This window comes from Prosopis cineraria, unplaced genomic scaffold (assembly GCF_029017545.1).
Source record: "Prosopis cineraria cultivar Desert tree isolate PC_DT_omini unplaced genomic scaffold, ASM2901754v1 PC14, whole genome shotgun sequence".
In the NCBI taxonomy this organism is placed as follows: Eukaryota; Viridiplantae; Streptophyta; class Magnoliopsida; order Fabales; family Fabaceae; genus Prosopis; species Prosopis cineraria.
This window is the reverse complement of record NW_026555345.1, coordinates 7,251,251-7,260,312: the sequence shown is the minus strand read 5'-3', so window position 1 is coordinate 7,260,312 and position 9,062 is coordinate 7,251,251. Positions and strand designations below refer to the sequence as shown.

The following is a 9,062-nucleotide window of genomic DNA, read 5'->3' as shown; positions in this document are numbered from 1 at the left end:
ATTATCTCTCTTTGCAAAATGACAAAAAGGCCCAAGTGTTTAAATAGAAAGAATAAGCTCTCTATAACTTCCCATGACCTACTTAAGATATCATTAGAGGTGATTTGCGAAAGTGGAAGGCAATTGCATGAGGAATTTGCTTGACTACCTCCCATCATTAAAGGCTTCTTCAAGTTGCTCGCTTTGAATTTTTCACTCTATAAGGTATTGTACCTCTAAAACAATCGTACATACCATTTTTGGGCAATAGTGGTGTCACGCCCTAAAATTTTAACATAACTGATATGAGATATATGCACAAATTCACATTTCAAAGCTTCAATTAAGAAAAGTTTTAAATTAATCTATCAAATTTTACTTTTCACATAAATTAAAATATCAAACTTTTTATAAAAATTTTTGCACCATCTCAACTAAAGATAGGATCTTCCGAAATCTCTACAATAGAAAGTTTACAACATATATCCAGCAATATAGAACTTTTCTCCTTATCAGCAAATAATTAAAATAACAAAAAGGAATTAGAACACTAATTGTAGTTAATGTGGAGCACTGTAATTGGACTTCTAAAAGATACTACTTAGGTTTTCAAATTTTACATGAATAAGATGACATTTTCAAAAGTAATCTTCTAGTCAATTTAATAATAAGCCTATTAGATATCAGCAGGGAGTACAAAATTAGTTATAGTATCTAAGACTAACACTGGGTAAATAGGTTATAGGTTAGCCTGCACGGGCTGACATTTTTATAGGTTAGGTTGGGTTAGCCCACCAGATAAAACGAGTTAAAAAAGCTAACTCAACCCATTTTCTAGCGGGCTAGGCTGCAAAAATTTATCAAATTTTTTTAATAATTTAAAATTTATATAATATAAATATATATATTTATTTCATATTTTAAAGCAAATTAGCAATTAAAAAACTTGTAAATAAATAAAATAAACATAAAATTCAACCAAAAAAATTTATTTTGCTATATTTTTACTATTAATAATTTTCTTGCATATGTGTGTTATCTTTCTCAATGAGAAAGAAAATTTGAATATAAACCGATATTATTTTTCTCAATGAATTTATATTTATGATTTTAATTAATAGATCTTATGAGATTAATAAATACTATATATTCAAAATATTTTTATAAAAACTAATAATTCATCAATTTAAAAACTATAACAAAAATTTTATTTGCAAATTGTAAAAAAGATTTACACTATATTTGAAATATAAAGAACATATTTGAGAGTCATAAATTATATATTTGAAAAATATTATTATTATTGTAGATTTATAAAAAGATATAATGTAACTAAAAAATAAAAAATTATTTTTAAAAAAATATACTAGCTCGTGAGCCAACCCGTTTAGCCCGCAGCTAGCCCATTTTAGCTTATCAGTTTTGTAAGTTGGGCTAGCCTAACTCATTTTAAAAAATGAGCTAATTTATTCAACTCAATCCGTTAAATTTCATGGGTTGAACAAGCTAACTCGTAGGTTCAACTCATTTTTTCGGCTCTATTTGAGACCAAATAAAATACTTTTCAGTGAATAATATCTTAATAATAAATAATTAAACATGAATAAAATAAAAGCTTCAAACAATTATGTAAGTTAAAGAGACAACAATTTTCATAAAAAATTAGTAAATTTCAAAATAAAATGGCTCTATATAACTTTAAATGAAATTTTGAACCATTAAATTATCATATTAAATATTATTGTCACTTGATTTCAAGAAAGCAAGAAAGCAAATAAACAAAATAAATAATTATAAATAAATTACTAAATAAAAATAATGGGATGTAAAATCACCAAATAATTCTAATTTCTGATTATAGTGACTTATCATAACAATTAATAAACATGGACACACAGTTCATCAGGATAAATAACTGAATGCGGCTTATGCTATAAAAACAAACGTGAACAGATAATTCACGAGGATGAGTAACCAAATACAACTGAAGCCACAAATTAAATGTAGACACACAATACACAAGGGTAATGCTAACCAAACATAGCTTAAAGTCATAAAAACAAATATGAGTACAAGACTCACGAATAATAATCGTGAGAACAAAGCTCATAAAAATCAAGCTAGCTAGTTATTGATTATGGCATGCTAAGGGCTAATGAAATTGCCATTAGTAGCTAGTATTCTATATAAAATCTCCTTTAAATTCATTTTTAAACATGCAAGAAAATCATCACTTTCAAAATAAAATTTTTTTTCTTTTCAATATCAAACTGGCATGAACTATTTAAAACATCTAAGACTTTTAAATATGAAAATTTCCAACTAATGTTTCATAAACTTTTTCACCAATTTTCATGATTGTTTTTATTGAATAAAAGAGTACTAGAATTTATAAAAGCATTTTCATCAATCTTATAAATATATATCATGACAACTTCAAGAGCTAAAGAAATTTAATTAACAATAATAACCAGTACTAAAGAAACATATTAATAATTGTAAATTATCAAAAATAATATTTGATAAGAGAATATTTGTAAATATATATAAATTGATTGGAACGTTATCCACTTACCTGTCAAATTTTAAAGTTCAAAAATTCACTCCTTGTCAACCTTTACCAAGTTCTTCCCAACGTCCTATATAAACATAAAATTTTTTAATGGCCTATACTTGAATCAAACAAGTTACCTTTCAAAAATCAACTCAATCAACATTTAACAATAATAACTTCAGAGTTTTAAGACCCTAGTTTACACATAAAACTTTTCTCATAATTTTCAACCTTAGCTAATCACTTGACAATCTCCTCTTAGGCTTTTTGGCAAGCATATAGTGTGTAACATCTTTAAACCATTCACTAAAACTTCCTAATTCTCAAACTTTACTCAATAATTTACAAACACTAATGTCTAGATTTATCATACTTTTCAAACTCAACATCCATCAAAATCAAGTTTAAGTTCAAAGAAAACCAACTCTAAATTCTTCTTAAAGTAATCAAATCAGACAAGTGAGATTACCATCAAAGATGAGCTCTATCAATATATAAAGAATTTTCTAGAGGGTAAAGAATCTTCTTATCTACTTACAAAAGTTTCATTAACATTAGGATTATAGATAAGATAAAAGAAACTTGGTTAAATATGATGTGGCGGGAGAAACCTGATCAATTGAAGTTTATCTATCTTATTAGTATCTAAATGCCTTAATCAAAATGTTGCATTAATTAAACCATCCCATTTCACAGTACTGAACGGTATGTGCTGACAACAAATGAACCAATAGATTACTCCATTTTCAAAAATTACAATTAACAACATTCAAATTAACCAAGCTTTCAAATTTCTACTTTGTCAACTGTATAATTAACTTACAAACTCAAAGGAAACTAATCAAATCAAGCTTCTAAAGTTTCATGCCTTCAACAGATAAATTAATCTTTAACTCAAGAATATTAAATCCTCATCCCTACATTACTCATGGTAACAGAGAAAGGAAGAAGAAAAATTTCAATATTTCAACCCACAACACAAACAAGAAGTAGATCACAGTGAAGAACAGAGGAGAGGCAAAATCTGAACCTACTTGTGCAACTACACATACGGAGGAACATAGCTGACATTGGCAAGGACATGAGAAAGTATCTTCAATGTTGATTTTGGCCGGTGCTCCTGTGGTGTCAGCCCAGCAAAGCAACGAACAAGAAATAAAGATTCAATGCCTCCCATATCTACACACACTCAACGGCAGCACTTGAACAAGGAAGAAGAAGAGCGACATCACAAGGAAAAGTACAAAGACTAACAGATCAAACATTTTACACCCGTGAACCGGCTCCCACAACACAAAATAGAGGAACATGCTACACGACTCTAATAGAGGAGAAGAAAGAACAGCTTGTGATGGAGAGCAGAGGGAAGAGCAACACAAACAGAGGAGGAAGATTAGAGAATCTAGTGACCCAACCCACTGTGGCTGATGAAAGTGAATAGAGAGGACAACGGTGGACGAACTGACAGCCATAGGAGGATGAAAGTGCAACGGGGGATAGGAGAAAAGCAGTGAAGAAAAATCACGATCCTTCTCCATCTAAACTCTGTGAAGCTAGCCGAATGGAAGAGAAGAGAAGAAAATAAAATATAAAACTTATGGCAAATATTACAGAAAAATACCCCATCAGATTTTATTATTATTATAATGTTTTTATAACAATAAGCAAGGGCATATTCAATAATTTTCCATATAAAAATAAAACTAACATATTTAACTTGACTTCCATATAAGTAACCAGTATAAATTCAATCAAGCCACTACATCCTCATTTGTCATAAAATTAAAATAATTAAATTAAATATTACTTAAGAGAGAATTTATTTAATTTAAAATTTAAGGTCATTACACTCTTGCTAGACCAACATTCTTTTTTGGTAAAATATTTTCAAAATTAATACAAAACAATTAAAACTCATTTCTATATATTTTAAATTTTCACTTAAAATTCCTAAGTTATTACAAGTGGATCCTCAAGAAGATTGACCAATTGTGGCAGTGATTATTCTTTTTCCTTCTCCTCCCCTTCTTTGTAATCAAAATGGGAGGCAATTTTGTCTTTGTCCTATCTTGCTACGTCAAATTGGATTTTTTGTGATGTAATTTTTTTTTTTGAAATGTTTGACATTAAAGTTGTAAAGCAGATGGTTAGGTGAAGGTTTTGAACATTCATGGTATTAAGTTGTGCTATCCAAAACAATTGTATGTTGCATTGTAAAATTCTTAATGTTACATTGTAAATATGGTAATTGTAGTTGTAAATTTATAACATGATTCAATATTAATGAGGTAGTTGAACTAAACAGTGTCCTTCGATTTTTTTGGTTGGTTGAGGAAGTAGCTCTTATGTACATATACACAACCCAAATATAATTTTTTTTATAATGGGTTGCTATCTTATGAATGTATGTGATATGAAAGTTTATGAAGGTACTTGATGGCCTATTGACACAACAAGTACTAGCATGAATTTTTTGTGCAAAGACTATACATGTTACTTGTTAATAATGTTACATGACTTGTTTCTTGCTTTATGTTACTTGTTTAAATTGTTACATGACATTGTAGATACGGTGAGCTTTCCTTAACTCTACTTGTTAATTTCATGACAAGACTTGCTAATTTCTAAATCTTACTTGTTAATTTTGTGATGAGAATTGTTAAATCCTAAACTTGTAAATTCAACTACATTACTTATTAATTTCCTAATAAGACTTGTTAAAATTTTAACTCTATTTTACTTGTAAACTTAGCTACATTACTTATTAATTTCTTAACAAGACTTGATAATTTTTTTTAACTTTACTTGTTAATTCTTCAACTCATAAACTCAATTACATTATTTATTAATTTCTTAACTTTACTTGTTAATTTCTTAACAAGACTTGTTAATTTCTGAACTTGTAATATCAATACTTATTAATTCCTTAATTCTTGATAATTTTTTAACCTTATTTGTTAATTCCTTAACTTGAAAACTCAACTACACTACTTGTTAATTTCTTAAATTTACTTATTAATTCCTTAACAAAGCTTGTTAATTTTTTAATATAACTTGTTAATTTCTTAATTTCTCAATTACATTACTTGTAAAATCAATGTGGTGAGTTACTTGTTCAATTAATTATATGACTTGTTAAAGGCATATTATTACTTGGTGATTCTTCATCTTGACTTATTTAGCATCTCACTTGTACAAAACCCATCACTTGTCAAATTGTTATCTTAAATTATAAAATACATAACATTACTTTTTAAACAAATAAAATTACATTGTAAGTGTCTGACATCACTTGTTAAATAGGTAATTTGAACATGAAAAAGAGCATAAATGCATTTTAGCACAAGGAACTTTTGTTGTCAATTTACATTCCATTTCTAACTACAAAAAGGAGAACATCAAAATGATGCATGCTTCCAAAGCACAAATTCTCTACTTCTCTAACCAATCAAAAATCTAAGAAGCATGTTCATTTTAATTGCCTTATTAGCACTAAACCAAGTTACAAATTTACAATTATAATTACCATATTTACAATATAACATAATCATTTTACAACACAACATACAGTTATTCTAGACAACACAACTTAATGTCATAAATGTTAATAACCTTCACCCAGCCATCTATTTTGCAATTTCATATGACAGTTTTAACAAGTAATATAAAGTATTAAACAAGTCATGTAATATTATTAACAAGTAACATTTACAAACTTCACAAAAAAAATTCATGCTAGAACCTTTGCCAATATGCCATCTGTAACACCCTCAAATTTACAAACCGATTTTTCACAAATTATTAATTCAACAAATCATTTTCTTTTCATTGAACCCTTATCATACCCTTATCATGGTAGAAAAATTTCTACCATGATACATCCAAGACAATATACCACAGGTCTTAAAATATCTCAAAAAGCAATTAGAACCATGAGGGACAGACATGATCCTCATAGCATGTTATTCAAATTAGGTCATGAATCAAAAGGGACAGACATAATCTTCTTGGACATATAAATGCATTTAATAAAAAGGATTAGAGTTTACATGCTCCATAGACAAGATATGTCCTAAGTTGGCACAAGATACATTGTATAATCCAAAATAAGAGGCAACGTAAAAGATGGTGTCTCATACACCATAATTACACCTCTGGTGCTTTCTCGGCCGGATTCGCTCCTGTAAAAATATTAACCACGGGGAATGAGACTTAAAAGTCCCAGTAACCAAAAATTAATATGTAATGATGCATGCGGATGTAACTAATCATGCGATTGCTAAGTGGGCACACAAAACATTTAACCGAACAATATTTTCAAACAAACCGAACAAGTATTTAATTGCATGACTGCACCTTATATCCTCCTTTCACCATGCTCGGACGCCAAATCACCCGGCCAAAGGTGAGTTGGACCAAGCGACACGCCACTCATTGGGTCCAATGAGGGCTTACCACGTGGTAATAATTAACCGAACAGAAATTCCCATTAACACCATACATTAAAATACCCTGATAAGTCATGCATCATTCAAATATCCAAACAGAAATATATCCGAACAATAATATCTCATCATGATAAACAAAAATAAATTTTTAACCCACTTGGCAATAATTTCAAACAAGTATATAACAGTATTTATTTTCAATAATTCATAATTTTTCCAAACAACAAAACAACACATAACCATTCACAAACACACTCATCACAACACATTAATAATGGTTACCTTGTGTCTTGAATAACAAGTTCCCCTTCACAACTCTTTTTTCACCACTATCTTTGTCAATATAATCTACATAATTATTTCACAATACTATATATTAATTTTACATTAAAATAAATAACTCTAATTTAAAGAGGTAGAAAGTCTTAGATCTATAGTCCATATTAACACTAATTTAAGATTTATGCCTCATTTAACTTCCCAAATTCTTTTCTAAAATTCTCGTACCCTAATGAACTATTTTTTTTATCCTCAATTCACTTCTAGTATCACAATTTCATCCTTCTATATTCTAAAAATTCATCCAAAAATAAATTAAAAATTTTAGAATTATTCTGAAGCCTCAAATCACCTTTCTATAACCTCAAAAATACCTATTCATACTTAAATAAATATTTAATAATCATAGGTTTATCCCTACGTCTCAGATTCCACATAAATTCAATCATATAGATCTAGATTTTAACTCAAAAATTCTTAAACATGAGTTTCAACCTTAAAAAAATATTCTATAATATTTTTTATATCCCTAAGAATTTTAACCTATATTTTTAATCCATCATATCATCAGATTAACTATCCTATAGAAAAATCCTAATCAAAATATTTACTCTATCCTACAAAATAATCATACCACTAGAAAGCTAATATTATTTAGAAAATAACTATATAAATTAATTTTGTAATTAAATAAATTTTTAAATGCTAATCTAAACAGGAAAGTTAGAACATACCTGAAGACAAAGAAAATAATCCCCCCTTGCGAGAAAACGCTGAGCAACGTGAGAGGAAGAGAGAAAAATAATATAAAAATGGGATTGTAGTCCCAAAATTATATTTAAAAAAAACTATAGGTTTGAATTTAATTATTCAAATATTTGGGCCAAAAGTTGCAATTTCCTCTAAATTGCATCTTAGCCTCTCATGCTTCCTAATGCACACACCCCCTCCTTTTTATACATGAAGGCACCTCTTCTCTTCCCTCATCTAACCAATGTGGGACTTAGAAACAACAACCTTCCACCCTCTTTTTTTTGTTCCTTCTACCTTCTTTTTTTTTAACACACATAAAAAAAATTATTTATGTATTATATCTTAACTAAATATTGCTTATGTGATTTTAAATTTAAATTTTTAAATTTATAATTACATACCTAACTATAATATCATTTCTAAATAACCTCAAATAATATAAATTCCTATTATTATCATTTTTTCCTCAAAACCTAAATTCCACAATTTCTTTATTATATAAAAATCAGGATGTTACAATTCTCCCCTCCTTTTAGAAATTTTGTCCTCAAAATTTAATAGATAAACTTAGAAACCATATACCTAAGTAAATAAATGTGGATAATCTCACCTCATACTCTTCTCGGTCTCCCAAGTAGCATCACCTAGGGCTCCACCCTTCCAAATCACCTTCACAAGTCGGATGGTCTTATTGCGTAGTTGTTTGTCCTTAAAGTCCTCAATTCGCTCCGGTTTGGATCTAAAGGTCAAATTCTCCCTCAATTCTACTTCTTTAGGTTCAATAACATGGGAGGGATCCGGGTTGTACTTCTTCAACTGTGATACGTGAAATACATTATGGATACCTGTAATCTGTGGAGGCAATGCAACTCTATATGCAGCAGGTCCAATTCACTCCAAGATCTCATACGGGCCCATAAATCTAGGTGTCAACTTCTTTGCCTTAATGGATCTACCAATGCCTGTCACCGGAGAAACCTTCAAAAATATATGATCTCCTACTTGAAACTCTAACGGCCATCTTCTCTTATCAGCATAGCTCTTCTGTC

The 9,062-nt window shown here is 28.9% G+C and overlaps 1 long non-coding RNA gene across 1 annotated transcript; it reads right to left on the bottom strand.

Moving 5' to 3' along the window:
* Window positions 1-6,444: 6,444 nt before the first annotated feature.
* Window positions 6,445-8,135, bottom strand: LOC129292652 (uncharacterized). Its single transcript, XR_008588927.1, has 2 exons — window positions 7,995-8,135; window positions 6,445-6,714 (listed from the first exon to the last, which is right to left on the bottom strand). It is a non-coding gene; the product is annotated as an uncharacterized LOC129292652 (long non-coding RNA).
* Between the last annotated feature and the right edge of the window lie 927 nt (window positions 8,136-9,062).